Source organism: Plectropomus leopardus, chromosome 12 (assembly GCF_008729295.1).
Source record: "Plectropomus leopardus isolate mb chromosome 12, YSFRI_Pleo_2.0, whole genome shotgun sequence".
In the NCBI taxonomy this organism is placed as follows: domain Eukaryota; kingdom Metazoa; phylum Chordata; class Actinopteri; order Perciformes; family Serranidae; genus Plectropomus; species Plectropomus leopardus.
In genome coordinates this window covers 7251895-7272948 of record NC_056474.1, presented here as the reverse complement: position 1 = coordinate 7272948, position 21054 = coordinate 7251895, and the positions used below count along the sequence as shown (strand labels likewise).

Below are 21054 nucleotides of genomic sequence, written 5' to 3'. Positions count from 1 at the left end.
ATCTGCTTCGGATTGCTGGTTTTGTTCAACCAACAACCTAAAACCCCAAAAAATTCAAAACAAGAAAGACAGAAAATATTCACATTTGATGTTGTTTTTGCTTAAAAAAAATGACTTAAACAGATAATCATTTTTTTTAATATTCTTCTTCTTCTTATTATTATTATTATTATTATTATTATTATTATTATTATTATTATTATTATTGTTATCAATAATAATAATAATAACAATAAAATTATTATTATTATTATTATTATTATTATTATTATTATTATTATTATTATTATTGTTATTATTATTAGATAATGTGATTTTTAAAAAGATTTTTATATTTATTTTTTCTCGGCTAATAATTAATTAATAAGTCTTTCCAGTTCTAGAATTGGTTATCCAGTTGTCTTGTTTCTAATTGTTCTCTACACTGTGACCCCCTTTTTCTTTAATGTTAACATGGAGGCAGAGACAGAGAGCTTTCTGCAGAAGGTGAGATCTCTTGACATGCAGCTGTGATTCATAAGTGTGAATCTAAAAAATCTCACTATATTTGAGAACTGTGTTCCCATGTTTGAAAATAGCACAAGAGTCACAAGAGTTTTCACTCGCTTTTCACCTCTTTTTTTTTTTCTTTTCGAAATTCCTCGACTTGCAATGCCTTAACATGTCAGTCAGGCATCTTCCAGGCACTCCAACTATTATGTGGTGGACAAGAGCCAAGTGTACAACAATTCTGAGTTTTCTATTTCATGCTATTATATTATACTTTTACTTTTTTTTATTTCAGAAGGAAATAGTCTACTGTTTACTTAATTACATTAATTTTACAAGTGGAATTGTTAAACTGTAAATCAAAGTTGATCTTACTTATAATAAAAGAGTTGCTTAAACATACAAAGGTAAAAGTTAACTTCATTATCAGTTTTTATGTTACACAAAATTAACAAAATCAATTAAATTCAACTAAATTTTAAGTAAATTTAATAATTATTTGTAAAGTAAACTTAAGACTAATAGTTATCTTAACATAGTTTTTTCAAGGCAATCTTTTATCTACAGTTTTTTTTAGTAAGATCAGAAGGTAGAAGAAGGTAGAATTTAGATTTATTGGTCATTTTTTAAAAAAAAGTTTAAAAAACAAAATTACATTTGTCTTTGATCCTGCTACAGCTTTGGAGTTGAAGGATAAGTTGATTGAAATCAGCAGCTACTACTTTTATAGATTTGCATCAGTCTTGTGTCTCTATGGCTCCCAACAAGGTCCACCCATCCATTGCAACAGCTTGATCCGGGATGTTAGAGGTTAACCATGTGTGTTAAGATGTGCGCAGAGCAGTCCCTGATCTCCCGTTGCTGAGTGAGCCTCAGTGGCGTCTCATCCACTTTATTTTCCTGTGAGTGGGTATTAGCAAGATGAGGACTTGGTAGAGAACAGCTCTTGGTGCAAGTCAAGCCAGCCTTGCCCTGATGCTGGCTCTCCTCCTTCTCTTCATCCGGCGCTCTTCTCCCGGGCTGCGGCATTCAGTCCAGACCCATACAATTTTTCCTGATGTTTGTAAGTGCTTCTCTATCATAGAACAGTCATGCTTCAGCGGCCATGGGTTTGAAAAAATAGAAAAATATAGCAAAAAAGTAGCAAGGACTTTAGGAGCTACAGGCTGCTGCAGCTACATGCGCTGCCTCTCAGATAAAGATTTTGAATACAAAAACATATTGAAAGATGATAAGAAATAACATATTTTTAGAGATTAAGCACATAAAACCTGATTAAATTGGCTTGTGATCTTTCAAAAACATGAGAAGAAGGCAATTAGTGATTTGAGAAGAAATGACCCAAAATTTAACAAGGACATGACTGAAAACAGTGCTTAAGAATAACAACAATTCTGTAACATAATTTTAATATTAATATATTATTATGATAATAATGAATAACACTTTCTGAACATTTTTCCCCAGTGTATTTTAATCATTCTAAAAATATAAATTTCTTGCAATTAATTGGACATTTCATGCCAAGTCATTAAAATCGTCAAATCAAACGAATCCGCTCACGGTTCAGAGGTGGAAATATTTATGAAAAGCATCTGAGCGCACAACAAGATGCTTTTGACCAGTGATGTAGACCCAGGTTTTAAATGGTTATACCTCTTTGCCTTGTGACCCCATACAAAAAAGCAGTGTTCAGTTGTAGTACCATGTAACGTCTATGGGATGCATTTCTCCTTAAATTTCTTACATGGTTTTATTTAAAAATTATATTTAAAGACACAAAGAAGTAAAAAATATTCCACAAAAATAGCAGAAATTATAGAAAAGGTAATTACCCCTCTGATTTATCAGGTAGACCTGATATACCTTTACTATATAAAGTAGCTCCATCTCGACCAGTTACAATAGTAAAATGTATCAGTATTAACAATCTAATAATATAAATGATAAAATATCAGTCACACGGGGAATCTCACTGTGAAAAAAAATACTATAGTTTTGATACTTTAAGCACACTTTGCTAAAAAGCATTTTTTTTGAATGCTTGATTTTTGCTTGTAATGGAGTACTTTCACATCGTGGTATTGGTACTTTTACTTCAGTAAAGGACCTGAATACTTCCTCCACCTGGTATAAACACCAAAGACTGTGCAATAGTCAAAGACAGCTTCATTACTGTCAAATAGAAACCAGGTCAACAGAGGGAAAAAAAGGATTTGGCTGGACACAAATAAATTACAGCCTCCCTGCAGGCTACACTGTTTGTTCCCATAATGCTGCAGCCCTCCAGGGGACCAGAAAGTGTCACCATGGCGATATATTTGGCACATCCACTCAGAGATGAAGGAGGCACCTCTCAGGTTGTTGCTTCCTGGAGAACCCTGTTGGTAAGGATTTTTAAGTGTGTATCTTTTGACAATGAGGCTTTTAGACCCGGATTTCACAAACCGTGCACTTATTATTATCACAGCAGAGGCTCTTTTCACCCTGGAGGAGCAAAAAATATCTCACTGAGAAAAGATTGTGGTAGAGCAGAAAATAATCGATAAGTTTACATTAAAGAGGACCTGTTAGGTTCATTTTTAAGTTCATACTTCCATTTTGGGTTTCTATGAGGACATGTTTACAAGTTTTAACTGTCAAAAGCACGTTTCTGTGCTGGGACGCCTGTATTCACCCTGTTTCTGAGACAATCTATTTTAGCACAAGGATTTAGATTTTTTAGATTTGTGCAAAGATTCAGCAATACTTTCAAAATGACGATAAACACAATTGCGAAATGACTGTGTTTCCATTGGGTGATGTTATGCAACTTTTCTAGCTTTGTCTTATGTCCTCTCCTCTCCTCAGTTTGTTTTAAGAATAGACAGTTTACAATTTCAACATAATTAGAGTATGATTTATTGAGTTATGGGCAAAAATATGTTTTGTGAAATGAAAGTGACCTTGACCTTTGACAAACAGATTTGAGACAGTTCATCCTTGACTCAAAGTTAACTTTTGTGCCAAAGTAAAAAAAGAAAGTCTCTCAGGTGTTCTTGTGATATTGCATTCACAATAATTACACAGATGAGGTCACCATGACCTTGACTTCTGATTACCAAAATCTCATCAGTTGATTCTTGAGTCCAAATGGACGTCTGAGTCAAATTTGAAGAAATCCCTCGAGGTGTTTGTGAAATATCACATTCACAAGGATGAGACAGAAGGTCATAGTGACCTTTGACCATCAAAGTCTAATCAGTTCATCACTGAGTCCACATACATGTTTGTGCCAAATTTGGAGATACTCCCTCAAGATATTCTTGAGGTATCATGTTTACAGGAATTAGATAAACTCAGGGTCATAATGACCTTGATCTTTTATTATTGGAAATCGAATCAGTTCATTGTTGAGTCCAAGTGGATGTTTATATCAAATCTGGAGGAATTCCCTCAACATATTATTGAAATATGCATTCACCAGATGCTGGGTCACAGAGACCTTGACCTTTGACCAACAAAGTCTAATAATTTCTATATTGAGTCTGAGTTAACGTTTGTGACAAATTTGAAAAAAATCCCTTGGGGCATTCTTTAAATATGCATTCACGAGAATGAGACGGATGCAGGGTCACAGTGACCTTTACCTATGACCATCTAATCAGTTAATTGTTGAGTCCATGTGAACGTATGGGCCAAGTTTAAAGAAATTCCCTTGTAGCTTTCTTGAGATATCCCATTCATGAGAATGGGACACTCTGACAGACAGACAAACACAAAGTAAAGATTAATCAATAATCAAAACAGCTGCCTATTGATTTTCTATATATTGACAGCTTGTTTAATTGACGAATGATGTCATGTCTACTCTAGTTTCCTCTTTTTAAAGACATGCAGCTCAGGTGAACAGCAGACTCTACTTGTGGATGTATTTTAATCTGCGAATGTTTTATGGCTCCTGCAAAAACTTGTCAGGGGCCTGAATACAGATGAGTGAATATAGGGAAAGGATGCAGAGATGTAATGATATGTACAGGTAGTTTCTGAAAATATATCTCACCCATCCTCACATACACACACACACACACACACACACACACACAAATACACTAACACATACACCATAATGCTCCCTGCAGTCGGGCACACTTCCCATTACAATTTTCCCCATCATACCTCCTCACTTCCTTTTCTAACTCACATATAATCCGCTCTAAATCTCTGCTGTTCCCAAAAAAATCTCCTTTTGCACCTCACAGAATGGAGGATAATTTAACACTACTGCGAGTCCCTTAATTTGGCGATGTCACTGAGTTTTCTGGAGCTGATTAACTTAATTATCAGAGCAGGGGGTTAAAAAGCCCACCATTCGATCCATTCAAATCAAACCCCATTCAGTCCGTCTCCACCCCTGAATAAACCCCACAGCTCCGGCGCCTAACCCAACACAGCGAGTGACTGATGGCTGCAAAGTGCACTAAATGGCCTCTTTTAGGGCAAATGTACAGAGGTGAGGCCATTAGACGGTTGATTAAGCAAGCAAGAGGACATTTTTAAGCAGATTTAATATCAGAAAATGTAATTTCCTTAATTTAAGCCCATACTGAGCTGGGATATAGTGCCAAATGAAAGCGTTGGATTTTTGCTCATTAAACACATTAAATGTTTGAATGAACGGCATTTGGTTTAAAAGACTGCAGCAGCAAGTAAGTGAAAAAAAGAAAAAAAGTTATTTTATATGTGTATTCATACTTAGTGAAAAGAGCAGAAAGCAGAAATGTGGCTGATACGTAGATCCGCCGCGCTTCTTGCTTCTGTTTCTGGGTGTAAAAAAAGCAATAAGACCTAAAAGACCTTTACAGCATGTCAGCAACCAAGAAGTACGCTTAAAAATGATTCTTTAAACCCCCTCACATATTTCTCTATAACATTAACATTAAATTAACAACAATAATTTAAAAAAAAAAACATCTACACAAGGGCTGTATGGCTGCCCACTGATAAGGTTTGACTGGCAGCGACCAAAAAAAACCCAGCAGCTGTCATCAGATTCTGATTGCTGTGATTAGTGCAAGGAAGTAGAAGAAGAAAAAGAAGAAGAAATGCAAAAATCACTTATGAATTAGACAGAGCCAGGCTAGCTGTTTACACCAGTTTGCAGTCTTTGTGCTAAGCTAAGCTAACATCTCCTTGGCTTCACTTTCATAATTCATGCAGTGACACAAGAGAGGCGAGAAAGCGGTTGTGCATCTTTAAATATGTCAACCTGTTGCTTAAAAGGGGGCTTAATATGCCTTTCTGCATTTTCCCTTAAATATTTAACGTTTTAAATGATGAAATAAAAGTACAGCACATTCAGTGCATTGGCAGACCAAGAGCTAATGAGAAATCAACACAAACAACTTCGCAATCAAACAATTATTACATAAATAATAGCAATAATAAAAGAATATGATATGTACAATACGCAAATTCCAACATTTTTTCTGCAACCTTGATGCCTTTTTTCCTTTCTATTATCTACTCCACCATACCCATCAGTGCTCTCGCATGTTCTGACTGTGACAATCGTTCACTGATGAACACATTAAGGTGAACTGCATTTCCAGACTACAGGTTGTACTCCTACTGCAGACTGACCATTAGCATTATATTTTTCCTTTTTTTTTGTAAAAAAAAAAAAAAAGGGCTGCATTTTCAGGCCACCGATGTTGTCGCCCCATTTTGCCAAAAGAAAGATTCACCAATGTAAACATTTAAAAAGTAATAACTGTAAGTAGAAACTTCAGGTTTCTGACTGCTCTGAATACTCTGTTTCCAATGTTTTATTTCTGCTTTAAAATAAGATGACGTCAACTTGTTTAGGATTTCTTAATATGGTCATCTGCTCTGAGCACACTACTGCAAGTGTTCACATTACATACACCCTAACATCATGAAAACTGGAATTTTAGTTGCCAGTGTTGTTAATTTCTCCCCGATTTCAGATTATTTTTCTGTCCAGTCATATTTGGACGCGTTTATTTGTGATCTTCTATTTGTAGACAGTGCTGCTGTACTCCAATTACAGTGCAGAGACACTGAGATGCTAAACCCCAGAAACACTGACCAAGCACAGCAGACTGGCCTTTTTCAGGAGGAGAGCTTAAAGACAAAGGCGCTAAAACAGGCTGTTTCAGACAGGTGCTCTAGCAGAAAGTATGAGGAAAATGAAGTGTTTTTTTTTTTTAACAATAAAGCATGTAAACATGTTCTAGTAGAAACCCTAAATACAGGACTTAACTTGAAAATGAGCATAAAAGCATCATTAGCTCATATGCTCTGGAGCTGCCTAATGACATCAAATTATTGGAGCAGTATCTCCAATAATTTATCAAGAATTACACAAAGACGTCTTCACTCAGATCCTCTGATAGCAGTTCAGTTATAGACTCAAACATAATTAAAAAACACATCATGGTATCATTTATCAGCCTTCTGGCAGGCAGGTTGATCCTGCTCAACTGGAAACAGAGAAATGCACCAACACATTCAAATCTAAAGAATGATGTAATAAAACACTGAATTTTCTGTGAAAAAAAGAAGAGAAATTTTGTAAAATTCAGCAACCTTTTATAGATCACTTCAGCTATATAAACCATTCTCAGGAGAGTTAAGATCCATCACCCTTCTTAAAGTTTTTTTTTCAAATTATTTACTGGATTTAATTCATTTTATTTAATTAATTTGATTTTTAAAATTTTTTTTTTTACATTTCAATTTTTATTTATTTATTTATTTTTAATTAATTTTTATTTTTTATTTATGTATAATATATAATATACTCTTTTAATCACCCTCTTTTTTCCTTATTCTTGATTCAATTTATGCTATGAACTACAACTGTTGCACTTTGTATATGAGCATGTGTATATGTGTATAGAGGTTTGTTTGTTTTGTGAAATGTTATTGATTAACAATAAATACTCTTTTTAAAAAAAGTAGATGGAGGCATTAAAAGTCATTTTTAAGTTTACAAGAAATAGAAGTGAATAACAGACTCAGATGTTCTCGATTTAAGTGACATTGTTCAAAGCGTGAGGACACAAAGCATCTATGGACCAGAAATAAACAGTAAACTGCTTTTCAAAGTGTCTTGAATTTCAAGGCTGATGCAAACTTGCTTATGGACACGAGACATTAGCTCGGCTAACGGTTTGTAGTTTGCTACAAAGTCTGTAAGCTTGTGGACCTTGTATTACGACTGTTACCTCCATTGAACTCTAAATAACTGCAGGCTGCAGCTGGTAGAAAATTACAGCTACAGGCAATCTCTGTCCTGCTATGCCAGCTTTCAGTCTCTCCTTCCTCCACACGCATCACCTACATTAACGCCCAGGAGACGCTCCCACAGTGTTTTGTCAATTGCCCTCAATTACATGTTTTTAATGAAAATGGTCACAAGAAAGAGTTTGACGTAACTCCTCTAGCTGACTGAAAATGGCAAAAAAAAAAAAAAGAGAGACTTCAAAGACGATTCTTTTACAATATTCATGAGTCTCTAAGATCCTCAAAGCCTTTTAAGAAGAACATGTGGCATAACTGCTGGCAAACGCTGGTGGAAACATCCCAGGCCAGAAAAACACACTCGCACTGAATTCAAATCAGCCTGATAGGCACGACAGAAGCAGAGAGAGGGGTTTGGATTCATCCTGGCACGCTTAACGCTCCAGAAATTAATGCTAAATAACATCTTCATGCGTCAGTGAAGCTGTGAGCGCAGCCCAGCTCGTCACTGGCATGTTTTTCCGTGCAACGCCGTTTTGTTTGTCTGTTAAAAGTCTTTCTTATAGCAGCCAAAGTGAGTGCTTGACAGTGATTTTTTTTCTATGAGGGCTTCTACAGCATCCTCCCGTGTTGCAGAGGTTCCAAGTGTAAGTGTTTCATGGATCCTCTTTGGTCCTTTTACACCGACTGTCAGGGGCTTCAGAGTCTGAATTCTCTGGAGATAAAGAAGCGAGGAACTGGTGAAAGTAATCATTTTAGCACTTCCTCTCTCCCTGATCTCTCCTCTCTGACTCGCGCCCCGTCTGAGGGGAGAAAGATGAAAACTCCTCATCCAATATGACAAATACATATGGCATGTGAAGGATGCATTCAGGCCACACTCGCTCTCCGCTGCTCAAATGTTGCACTGCAGCATTTTATCTTTCGAGAGTTGACGGCGTAGCATCTAACCTCAACTGTCGTCAACGGAAGGAAATAAGTCGTATTTAAATACGTCACCTTCTGCCTTATCGGACTCTGGAGACAGACGTCGCTCGAACTAAGTCTCAACTTTTACTTGCCTCCCTGGGAAAAAATGTCTGCATAAGAGAATGAAATATGGGTCTATAATAAGCCGGTTATTTTTTTCCCCTTTTGCCTCATTCCTTTGAATGACAGCCAAACGCATTACAAGGGAATAAATGTGGACTGAAATCTAATTACATTTTTATACAGTCTAAATTTACGAACTCCACTGCAGTGCAGGTACGGGTTATTTTCCCTCTTTCTGCTGTTATGTGAGAACATATGCAGCATGAAATGTGAGGATTTATCAAAATGCTGCTGTGAATACCCTAAAAGCTGGAAATAGTGCAAAAATTACTCAATGACACAGCCGCTGGGAGATTTAACAGCCAGAGTAATGATTGTAGCTGACCTGAGTGCTTCACTTCTTCCAATTGTCAGTTGTAGACAAAGAAAGAACCCGTCATTATTACAAATGTAGAAGTTACACAAAGACATAATAATATGCTTAATCACAATGCTCAATTAAAATTGTATGAGGACTGAAGGGTCAAACTGCAATGTAGCTAAATGGTATTTAATCACAGAACATAATAAATTTACCCAGACAAATGGTAAAAATCAGCCATGGAAAAGGAGCCTTGTGACAATTTTTGATAGTTAAAGGTCCAGTGTGTAGGATTTGGGGGCATCTAAATTTAATACAATATTCATAACTATTTTTTCAGGAGTTTATAATGACCTGAAAATAAGGAAAGTTTGTGTTTTGAGCCGTTTATATGTGGAGCAGGTCCTCATGTATTCTACAGACTACAGATACAGAACAGACATACCAAACACTGGCTATAGGCAGGGCCATTTGTGTTTTTGCCACCATCATGGTTTCCCACACATTGATTTCTTTGTGTTGACCGGTCACAAATAATATCTGCTGCCATGTACTGATTTAATATTTTTCGAGCTGGATGGTTCATTTGGAGCGCAACTTAAATATATAAACCATTCTGTAATGCACTGCACCTCACTCTCGGATGGAGGAGCGTACTCTGAGTACAGACAGAGCAGCAGAATATCACTGAAAGTCAAACTTCCATGTTAACTGTTCCAGGTCTAAGAGTTTGCTTTCACTCGCCTCTGCAGCAGCTTCTCATCCACCGATCTGATCTGATCAGCTCTGACCCGATCCATGGATCAATTATCCACCCTGAAATAATCTAACTAAAAAAGAACAAAAAGAACACTTCCACCTGATTTCACGGACCCAAAACGTCCAAATTTAGATAATACATAATGATAATCCCTATTTACACAAAGATAGTGCTATAGGGCTGCTATGAGGTCACTTCTTTACGCCTCCTTTGCATTTTTACACAAAACCAAACAAGAGCAGCATCATTCCATCCAGTGTGTGATTATATGTCGCATTGCGGCTTTGCAGAATCAAAAGAGGTGTGACAGGCGTGATGCTTGTCTTGAATGCTGCTATTTTTTTAAAAAAAAAAAAAAAGGGATACAACACATATGATTAAAAAACTGGGAAGTTTGCTGATATAGCTAACCAAACTGTAAACAGGAAACAGCTGGTCTCCATGTAGCTTCATATAAATATAAAACATCCACCTAAAAGCACCTCTAATGCTAAACTAAGCATCTTCTGGCTGCATCTTCATGTTTAACAGATAAACAAGGGAGTGATTTCAAACTTTACAATAAAGTTTTTTTTCTTTTCACAGCATCTTTTAAAAGGAAAACATCTTACAGACAATTATTTTTTTTTACACTCTAAATTTACAAACTATGAGTTATTTACCTATTTAATTCTGTCTGTTTGTCACAATTAGGGGTCGACAGATTATCGCCTGGCCAATTATTTGGGCCGATATTTGGCATTTTGTCAGTTATCTGTATCAGCATTTTATTTAATGATCGCCAATAAAATTACTTAATTAAAAAGTACAAAGACAGTGTCAGCATTGCTGGACATTTACTTTGTAAAACCTCAGGGAGCTATTAATATTTGTTAGTTTTTTATTTTAATTTAATATTTTTTAAAAAGTTGTTGGGAACTTGCTGTATTTGATGTTGAACATTTCAGTTTTGATTAAACCTTTGCTACAGGCATTTAAAAAAGTTTTGTGCTGAAGTTTGTTATACTGCAAATTCCAAATATTGACAGAAAGATTTTAATTTGTATTGTAAATGCATATCAGTCCCAAATAGTACCGGTTATCGGTCTCATTAACTAGTGATTATCAGTATTGCTATCGGCCACGAAAAACCAAAAACAGTCGACCCCTAATCAAAACGCTGCTGTGAGAAATATAAAAGATGAAAATAGTGCTAAAATAACTCAGTGACAGAGCCATATATGCACAATATGCTTAATTGTAAAATATTCAATTAAAATTTGGTGTGAAAATGAGGGTGTGGAGAGTCAAACTGCATTATGTCTTAATGAAATTTAATCCCAGAAAATAATGAGTTTAACAAATTACCTATAAAAAAAAAATTGTACAGATTTGTTTGAGAGTTAACATAAGGTGGCTGTGTAATAGCAAGCTGTGCGTGCACCAGTGTCCTTTTTAATAACACTTTCTCGCCCTTGTTCATTTTTCCCTCGTGTTCTCTCACAGCCATAAATTACTCAGCTAATGCCCCAACAGCAGCAGCTATTGCTGAATCATTCAAAGACCTCAATTAGCAATTAAGGGCTTAATGAATAGAGGTCCTTGCTGGGCCATTCTGCTCCGAGCCCAGAGGAGCCCAGCGGAGGCTAATCTCTCCTGCAGGACTTGTACAGTAAATACCGGCTAACGGTGCAGAGCAGATAGAGAATAGCCTGTTATTGCCCGCACATAATGAGCAACTTGCCTTGCAGTTTGGAGCCTGTTTACTGTAAGTACCTGGAATTTCTTTGCGGTGGATCTTAACATGGACGGATGACTGTCAAGCACTATTTTTATTTCCTACGCTCCATTACCTCCTGTATAATACCTGTCTAGAGTTTGAATTGAAGAGGGAGAGGGGAAAAATGGCAACAAAAGGAGAGAGAGAGAAGCAGGGAGGGAAATAAAAGAGGGCGAGATGGAAGGAGGGAATGAGAGAACTTCAAAAAAAAAGGAAAAGGGAGGGTAGAAAAAGACATTTGCAATGCCAATCATCTTCAAGGAGCTTAGGCCTCGGACCAGAATATCAAAGATGGGAAATGCAGGCATACATCATGTGGTAGGTAGATAGGTAGCTTATAAATTATTACTGTGACTCTATCCTTTCATATTACTATTCTATCAGCCTTTTATCATTTATATATTTTTCATGCCTTTAATGAAGTGTAAGGCGACGCTTTACATGTGAGACCCCCACAGGTGCACAGTAAAGAAAATACACTCCAATTTCCATCAGCTTTATCTCTCCTCTGCCCGCCCCCCTTTGTGAATTTATGGAGGCTCGCTGAAGCATAGCCACTGAAGGTAGAAGCATCTAAAATGAGTTGTACTATAATCTGATTTCAGCAACCTATAGCCTCGACCGGCGATGACAGCTGGGAGATAAAAGCACAATGTGACCTATACGGTTAGACGGGATGAAGGCATTTCTCGGGAAGACATTTTATCTTGCATCTTACAATAATAGCAGAGCTGATTATCTCTGTAATCAGGGCATTTGTGTGTGCTTTTATTATATATCACCAACCTGATCTTTGAGGTCAGTTTGAAGCATTTGGACAAAATTATTTGCACTGTCAGCTTTTGTAAGCAGTAACATAAGTGATAAACAAAAACTTTTAGGTGACTTTGAAGGAAAACAGCTCCTTAGATGTTGCCTTGTTGAGCCTGTTTACACCTGGTCTCAACCAACACGTTTTTATCCTAATTTGTCACATGGTGTCACTCTGTCAGTGACCTTGTGCGTCTACCTATGATGTTTTAGGTATCCGTCTGCGTCAGCAGTTTACGCTCCGGGTTGCTGTTAGCGTGATGTAAACAAATGCACATGGTGGGATGAAGTTGAACCGTCCTTATGTTTACACAACAGCACATGGCAACCAACGCCACTGTCATGATGGTTGGGATTAAGCAACAAAAGATGGTTAGGTTTAGGCAAAAGAGGCACATGGTAAGGTGTAGAAAAACAGACAAACGCACATCCACATGTGAAGCGAACTCCAAACTCCCGCATGAAAGTTAGTGAAAGTTAGTTGTTTGTTGGACCATCCACCTCCACACCCACCCACCTTATAAGCACACTCATGCAACTTTTACCACATGTTTACCGGCTGCATTACTGCCTGACACTGTCCTTCGATGTTCCATGCAACACGACCAATTCGGTCCGGCCGCATTCTCAAGTGGCGCCGCCTGTGTGCGTTGAATGTGGACACGTGCAGTGCCATCCAGCCATCTGCCGGCATCATGACAATGCTACAGGCTCTGTCTGAGCGTGTTTTCATCTGACACCAGCCAGCCGTGTTCTGGTTGGGTGCGAAAGGTGGCTTTTTGGATCACGCTTGTATGCCAAAAGCACTGACAGAGCAGACATACTTGACAAGTTTGAGTGAGAAAAGCCTGTATTAACATGCGCTGTGAAGGAGCGACCACAAAGACGTATTGTGATCTGATTACTCAAACTACTTGCCGAGGTGGTCTGGGACATGTTTGACCTCATATCTTTAGTCACGTAAACACTAAAACGTCCTGTTGCGTCCCTCACAAGGACTAAATCATCGGTGCAGGATGTGGTGGTTGTTTTGTTGACAGTGTGCTAATGATGTGTTGATTTCTGCTGAGAGCACTTAGAAAAATGATCTCTTGAACAAACATCAGGGTGACGAGAACTGCCTTCAGTGACAAAAACATCTTTGGGAAAAATAGATTTGGCGTGTACTTTGAGTTTTTAGATTGGCCCATTCACTAACATGCAGGGGCGGGCTTATGACCTATACTGCAGACAGACATCAAAGGGTGATTGAGATTGAAAAGCTACACTTTGGGGGAGCTGTCATGTTGTCCATCTTCATATAGAGTCTATTTGAAAAAAAAAAGTTTTCTCTGTGAACAACACTGTCTCACTCCCAACCATCATATACAGATGCTTATACAATGGTCCTCAGCGTCATATTCTGAGACACCCTTTAGCGGCAAAATGAGATTCACCGGGCGACAGCTTTTTTTCATGGTCCGACCAACTCCCTTAGTATAACGAGCAAGAAAGTCCGCAAAGGGCAAGAGGGAAGGATGGGTCAAACAAACTCTGGACTTTCACCTGAGAGATCGATGTTTGTTTGCCATGTCAAACCAAAAGTCAATAAAGTTATTTTTCATCGATTTCAACAGCATAGTGTGCTAATTGTGTAGCATACTACACTAGACATGTATGTCACTTAACGTTACATGATGTAAGTTAAAAAATTGTTTTTAAAGGTCCAGTGTGTAGAATTTAACAGGATATGTTGGCAAAAAAGCAATAAAATAAAATAAAGCATGTTTTCTGTAGTGTATAATTACATGAAAATAAGAATTGTTGTGGTATTATCTAAGAATGAGCCATTTATATCTACATAGGGGTCCTTATCTGTGGAGATCACCATGTTGTATCGCCATGTTTCTACAGTAGCCCAGAATGGACAAAAAAAGGCTCTAGATAGGGATATTGGCCACCACAGTTAGCAGCCCTTCCACGATGAGCAGCATGGGAGTTACACTGATTTTTAACATTAAACTGATATTTAAAGTATTTTCACTGGTTTAAATCATTGCATCTGTTTGTTTGGAGAGGAAGAGACCTCTGTGGACAATGTGGCTCACTGTAAAAACTTCCTACAATGAACACTGAAGGGATTCTAGCTGGTTGCAATCTGCAATTCACCCCTAGATGCCACCAAATCCACCTAATCTCACACACCTCACATTTACGCCAAACTATGATGTTATTTTCTAACCCTAATCCCGTTTTTGTGTTGCTTAAACCTGCCGAAGTAAGCCTAAATTTATTTTTAAAAGACACTGTATGCTGTAAACCAGCAGAAACTGTACATTTCCTGTGAAAACAGAAGTTTATTTTTGAGAAGACACAATGTGAGAAGAGTAAACTGACAAGCTGCCTGGTGCATCTCAGACTGCAGCTAAATGGTGCATTGGCATCTGACAACAAGAGCCATTGACAAGTGTCTGTATTAATGAGCTGGTAGTGAAAATGTGTTTTAACAAAATTTACGTGATATGAAGTAACTAAATGATATACAAATAATCATTTTGTGGACGTTCACATTATTAACCCTGTTTTTCTTGTTACCAGCAGCCTTAAGAAACTATTTTGCTTCTATCTATCTATTGCATCACCGTGTTTGCTCTCTAAAGTTGATTTTTTTTTTTTTTTTTACGTCATTTGGAGACTTTCCCACTTTTACCCTCTGGAAAACACTGAGATCGGAGGATTACCCGTACGTCAATATGTGCATTTGCAGAAAAGCGGGAGAAAAAGACTCCACCTGCTGTTGTAGCAGGGGAGACCACAGCTCCACCCGAGGGCATATGAACACATGCCATGCTTCCCCATATCTCTTGGCACGGACATATTTCTCCATTTCCTTAATTCTCCTCTTGTGTGACTGCCAAATATAGCTTTCGCTCCACCAGGCTAAAGTAACTGGGTTACTAGAGCTATGAGTAATTAGCTGATTTCTGCTTTATGGCACCAGGAGGCTGTAGAGTGAGCTGTAAAGTCACACTGTGCTAATGATTTGGAACATGATTAACAGTGAGGCTGAAAGGTGAGAGGTGAAAGTCAATCTGCATCACAATCTGCAGGTTTGATCCAATGAATCATATATATGCACGAGGCCTAGCTGAATGATACGGGGTTTTCTCTCTGACAAACAACGTCACTAAGATTACACTTTCATTTCAGGAACAATTTGCAATTTAAATGAAAAAATTGGCTCTGGTTTGCTATTGAACATTATAAGCCGGCAATGTTTTCTTTTTATTGTATAGTGGATAAGAAACACATTTTGTCGTCACGGTGACAGGAGGTGAATACACGCTACATCAAAACTGGTAAACACAAAATAATGCACATTTGAATGCAAATAACCTATACTATGATAGAAAAGATATGTAAATGAACACAAGGAAACTATAAAAGAAACTATAAAAGAAGGAAAGGTCTTGATGTCAGTGACAGCATTTGAATTTTGCACTGGTGCCAGACTTTGGTGCTCTAGGAATGAGTCCTAAAACCTGAAACCTCTGTTGGCATTTCAGCTCCTCCGGTTCCCTCGTCTCAAAACAAAATGGGCTTTTTGAACAGGTTTTTGGTAAGAAGCTTAAAATAAGGTCTGTGGTTAACACAAGCTAAAGAGACTTTCATGTTTCTCTCTACGACATGAAATACATCAGTAATACGATATTAGACGATACTCACCTCTATGTGTCTACAAAATCAGGATAATATTATTATGCAGGAACAGGAAATGAAATAATTTGGGCCATTAGACACTTAAATAAATAAATATATATTCCCTAACTTAGTGCTTTTCTGAGAGTTATCTTGATTCCACTTAAACTTTCAACTGTCATGTCAATAATGTTGTTCAGTCCTGTTTTATCAACTTTAAAAAGTATCAAAAACCTGATTATTTCTATCATTCACTGACTTGGATGAAGTTATTTATGTTTTTTTTCCCTCTAGAATCGATAGCCGTACTTTGCTCTTCTTCTGCGTAAACAATAAGGCACGGTCACACTTTCGAATTGTAGAAAACGCTGCAGCGAGACTGTTAACTGGATCAAAAAGATGAGAACACATAGCCCCCATGAGTGACTTTGCGCTAACTTCAGGATTGATTTTGAGGATTTACTTATTACTTTTAAAGTACTTCATAGTCTAGCACCTGCATACACCTTTGAACTTATAAGCCCCTACGTACCTGCATACAATCTGCAAACAGTCCCTCGATCAAGAAACTAAAGGAAACTGTACTTTTGCTTTTTTTTAATTTTGTGGAGGGATTTTTCAGTTAAAGGTGAAACAATAAACATATGATGGTTATGGTGTGATTTGCTGTGCTTGCTCCGTCAATAGAAGTCGCACCAAAGTCTATCATCAATGCAAAATTCAAACGCTGTCATTGACGTCATGACCTTTCATTCTTTTATAGTTTCTATTTTTGTTCAGAGGCATTTTACAACAGCTACACTTTACAATATAATCCAATCCAGTCCAAAAGTCAAACAATAAATGCTAATTTTTTTTCTTCATTTAACTCTATGGTAATTTCAGGGCCATATGTTCTTTTGACAAAACACAAATAACTGTAGATCCATATTTATATTTTAGGCAGACTCCTATTTTAGTTTATAAAAGATGTAATTAAAGGATAGAGCTGCCAAAATTCTATAGTTTTGTTATTGTCAATAAATCCCATGAAAAGACAAAAACTAAAAATGTTTAAATCCATCTCTTGATAATTTCTGTAGCCCACTGGTTTCCACAAAAGTCGTTAATCTTCACAAACAGGTTGTGAATTGTTAGAAAAAAAATAAAGAATGTTTAATTTGTTAGGGATTAATGCATACTTGGTGTTGTGAGTATTGCCAGCTCAGCGTATGTGGGAATGACTCCAAATAAACAGCAGCGTTCAGGTTGTTAGTAAAGAAGGAACATGTGACCCAGTTCAAATCTCTGGTTCACTGATGGGTTTTTGGACAACAATGGGAGTCTGTGGTAGTGGTTTACAAGGTTTGTTCTCTGACAAACCCCCATTTTCTGACCCTGGAACTGTTGCTTCATGTACTTGGTCTCTTTTTTCACTCGTCTTCTCTGAGCAGGTGACTCAGTTTGGTGGGAAACTGAGGTGTGTCCATGCAGTCTGCACATTATAGCTGGTAGTTTTTTGGTTATTGAAACGGCAAACACACGAAAGATCCTCTACAAGACAATGTACAATTCTATTTGTTGTGTTTGTTGATGCCATGAACCCCAATATCTGTACTTTATTCTCCTCTTTTAGCTGAGTAACTCTACAATATACTCATGGAACCCCTGGAGTACCTTACCTATTTTAAATACATTGGTCTTTTTTGGTGTCATTTGACAAAATGCAATTATTGGCTTAATTTTTCAGCATCAGACGTTGCAGCCCGTTCTCATTCCAAACTCGGAAAAATCCTGCTGTTTTGACAGCAGTTTTGGTGCAAGATCGCTACACCAAAAGCCACCTTTTGCATGCGCATGAAACGCCACTGGACTGCATCAGGTGAGAACGTGGCCGGACAGAACCGTTCGCAGTGTTATTATATGCCACCGGATGACGGTGTTGGGTTGAAATGCCAGAACAACTGCAAGAAACAATATAATACAAGGAGTGTGAGGGCACCTATAGGACAGGGGGGAAGTCGGTGGATGGGTCCAACAAACTTTGGACTTCCTGTCCTAATGTGATTTTTTTTCCTACACTTTTCCATGTGCTTCTTTTGCCTAGTCCTTACCATCCATGGCAGCACGTACATTTGTTGACATCCCAGAGTTGGCTGCTATTTGCTTGTGTTGTCTAAATATAACCACGTACTGCGTCATCCCAACATGTGCATTTGTTAACATCACAGTAGTGCCATCCCCAAACATCAATAGCTGATGCAGAAAGATTCATAAAACCTAATATGTAGACGTGATAGTCGACTGCAAAGCTGCAACATGTGACGACTTAGATTGAGAGTGCGTTGGAGGTTGCCGCTTGAATACCACCAAACTTGTTCTTTAAGTTTTCTCAGCAAGTTTGAAACTTACAGAAACCCTGTGTGAGAGATAATTATTGTTTTGTTTATCCAATGCAAAACCTCTATTTTATAGCCTGTTGAATGAAGGAATTTTAAAAACCTTAAAAACCTAACAATAAGACACTATCCAATACAGTAATAGCTACAGTCATGGAGCACGTAGAGTTTAATTTTTGTTGGGAATGTGACGCAGAAGCCTTAGTTCACACTTCTGTACGTATCTCACTATAATTACTATCAGTTACAAATAGCCTTAATTAAAATATAAGGGTTTTAGTAAACAGATGTTCCATTACAATATTTGAAACCTGAAGCCATTTTTCTGAGTATGCATAAAAAGTCTTCCTTTTGAAAATAATAACTTGATTCTCCATTCAACTGCATTATTTTCAGAACAAAAAAATGTAAATGACACTATAATCATTGATTTTCATACCATGGTATACACTGAAAGAGGTATACTTCTGCAACCCTAATCTACAAATAAAGTTTTTTCTTCATTGTGTTGAATAACAAAACATAAACCTGTTGTATACCTACATATCCATCCTTTAAAAGGTTTATTCCAGTTCTGCTTTGAAAAAGGCTAAATTGAGCCTTTTCAACCAGTTAAAATATACGCTGACTCAGAAAGAGAATTATCTTATCTCGGGTGAAACCTCTGTTTTAGCCTTTTGAATGGGGGTAGAGAGCTTGAAATAGCTCCGAATAAGACGTGTGTGGTGTAGAGGGCAGGGGTTAGTGAGTGGAGACACTCCAGACTTCGAGGCAGGAATCAGCTCGCTCCAGCTGCCAGAGTAATAAAGCGTTGGCAGCTGTCCATGGTGCTGAAATCCACCACTATCTCTTTGAATGGAGAATAAAAGGAGCTGGCCGCGGTGCTGAGATACTAACGCTGCGAGGCTAATGGCACGTCTCACAACAGAACTGAGCATCAGGTGCATGCATATATTGTTGTTTTCCAAACTGCTGCTTTCCACCGGCTGGAGAGACGGACTCTGCACTGGAGAACGTGTTGAATATGACTAATGCAGGCGTAGAACGCAGCGTACAGATCCAAGAATTGGAGATCTAATACAGAGCAGTGGGTATTATCACATGCATAATGTAACACAGAACTGTTCTATGTGAAGTGGATGATGTATGTATGTGTGTGTGTGTTTGTGACACACACCATCTTTAGGGGTCCTATTTTTTTTCTTATGTTTTTTCTTTCCTCTTCTTATTTTTCTCCACTAGAAGTGTTGATGCAGTAAAAACCGTACGACAAAAACTCACAAAAACTGGCAGCCTGGTTGCAAGTTTCACCCACTACTCAGTGACCTCAAGGTGGTGCTGCAACAATCAACTTTATATTTCAGCAATTATCTCAAAAAACACTCAAAACTCTTTCACCATAGTTATCTCTCAATTCATCTACAAATTTTGCAACTTTTCTCAATTTTCTCTAAATAATATTTTCACAAACTAGTCCCAGATCATTGGGTCAATCATCATCCGCACATGCTGCTGATCTAAACTTATCAAAGAGACTTTGATCCGTCAATCCGTTTTGAATTTGTGTTTGTCTTAAAGTTCAATTTTACATAAATACTCATGAATCAAAAACTGCACAGACAATTGTAACCAAGCTTCATGCACATGTGCAGATGCTTTTTCCGAGCTTTGCTAAGGAGTCTTGGGATATTCTGCCACTAGAGGACGCCAAAAATGCGAAAAAGTTTATATCTCATAATCAGCTACGGGGATTCGTATGGAACTCAGTTTGCACCATTTAGAGTCATGATTCAGTGGATGCATAAAATTTTGTAATGATCATGACTTCTTAAAATAAAACGACATTTATAGACATTTCACTTTCCAAACTTCAAAAAAAAAAAAAAAAATCACCAAGACATCCTACAGGTTGAAACCTTTTTTAGCACATCCACTGAATTGTGACAAACGTTTGCCTCACTGCAACATATGCACAAGTCAGAAGTCTGTCACTATATTTTTAAGAATATGCAAAATCAATTAACATCTATATTTCCAGATAACTTCATTAAAATGCTACCCAAATTGACACATTCTTCGGATACTAGATATCACATCTTTCAAGTGGTACTGAGATCGCTGATCCCTCAGTGATATTCCGTATCTTTCTTTTTGTTTGTCTGACATCTGTTTTTGTCTTTGGTTTTCTCTCACACGTAGGGATATAAAAAGAGACAGCCCCAAATCTGTTCTTTGACCTATAGTCGGAAAGCCGGAGCAGCTCAAAAATGTTTTTATCTGAAAGAAGATGGGCTCTGTGGTGCATGGCTTTGAAGCAGCCCACATGCTACACCTGCTAAGGGTCAATGATCATCCGGGCCCACGGGTGCAGAAAGACAGGCCTTGACTGGACGGAGACAGATTACTGACCGCTCCAGAAATGCCGGGCAAAACTTTCTTCCTTCCTTCCTCCTCTCTTAGTGATTCAGTGCATGGCTATTCCAGAGCCAGCCTCCCACCTCATCCCTAGTGAGAGATAAGTATTGTTTGCGTAGCAGCA

At 37.7% G+C, this 21054-nt stretch overlaps 1 protein-coding gene across 3 annotated transcripts in view; it reads right to left on the bottom strand.

Annotated features, from left to right (window-relative positions):
- LOC121951759 (RNA-binding Raly-like protein) overlaps nucleotides 1-21054 on the bottom strand; it is a 62095-nt gene that overhangs the window by 39357 nt on the left and 1684 nt on the right. The gene's annotated exons all lie outside the window — the stretch shown is intronic.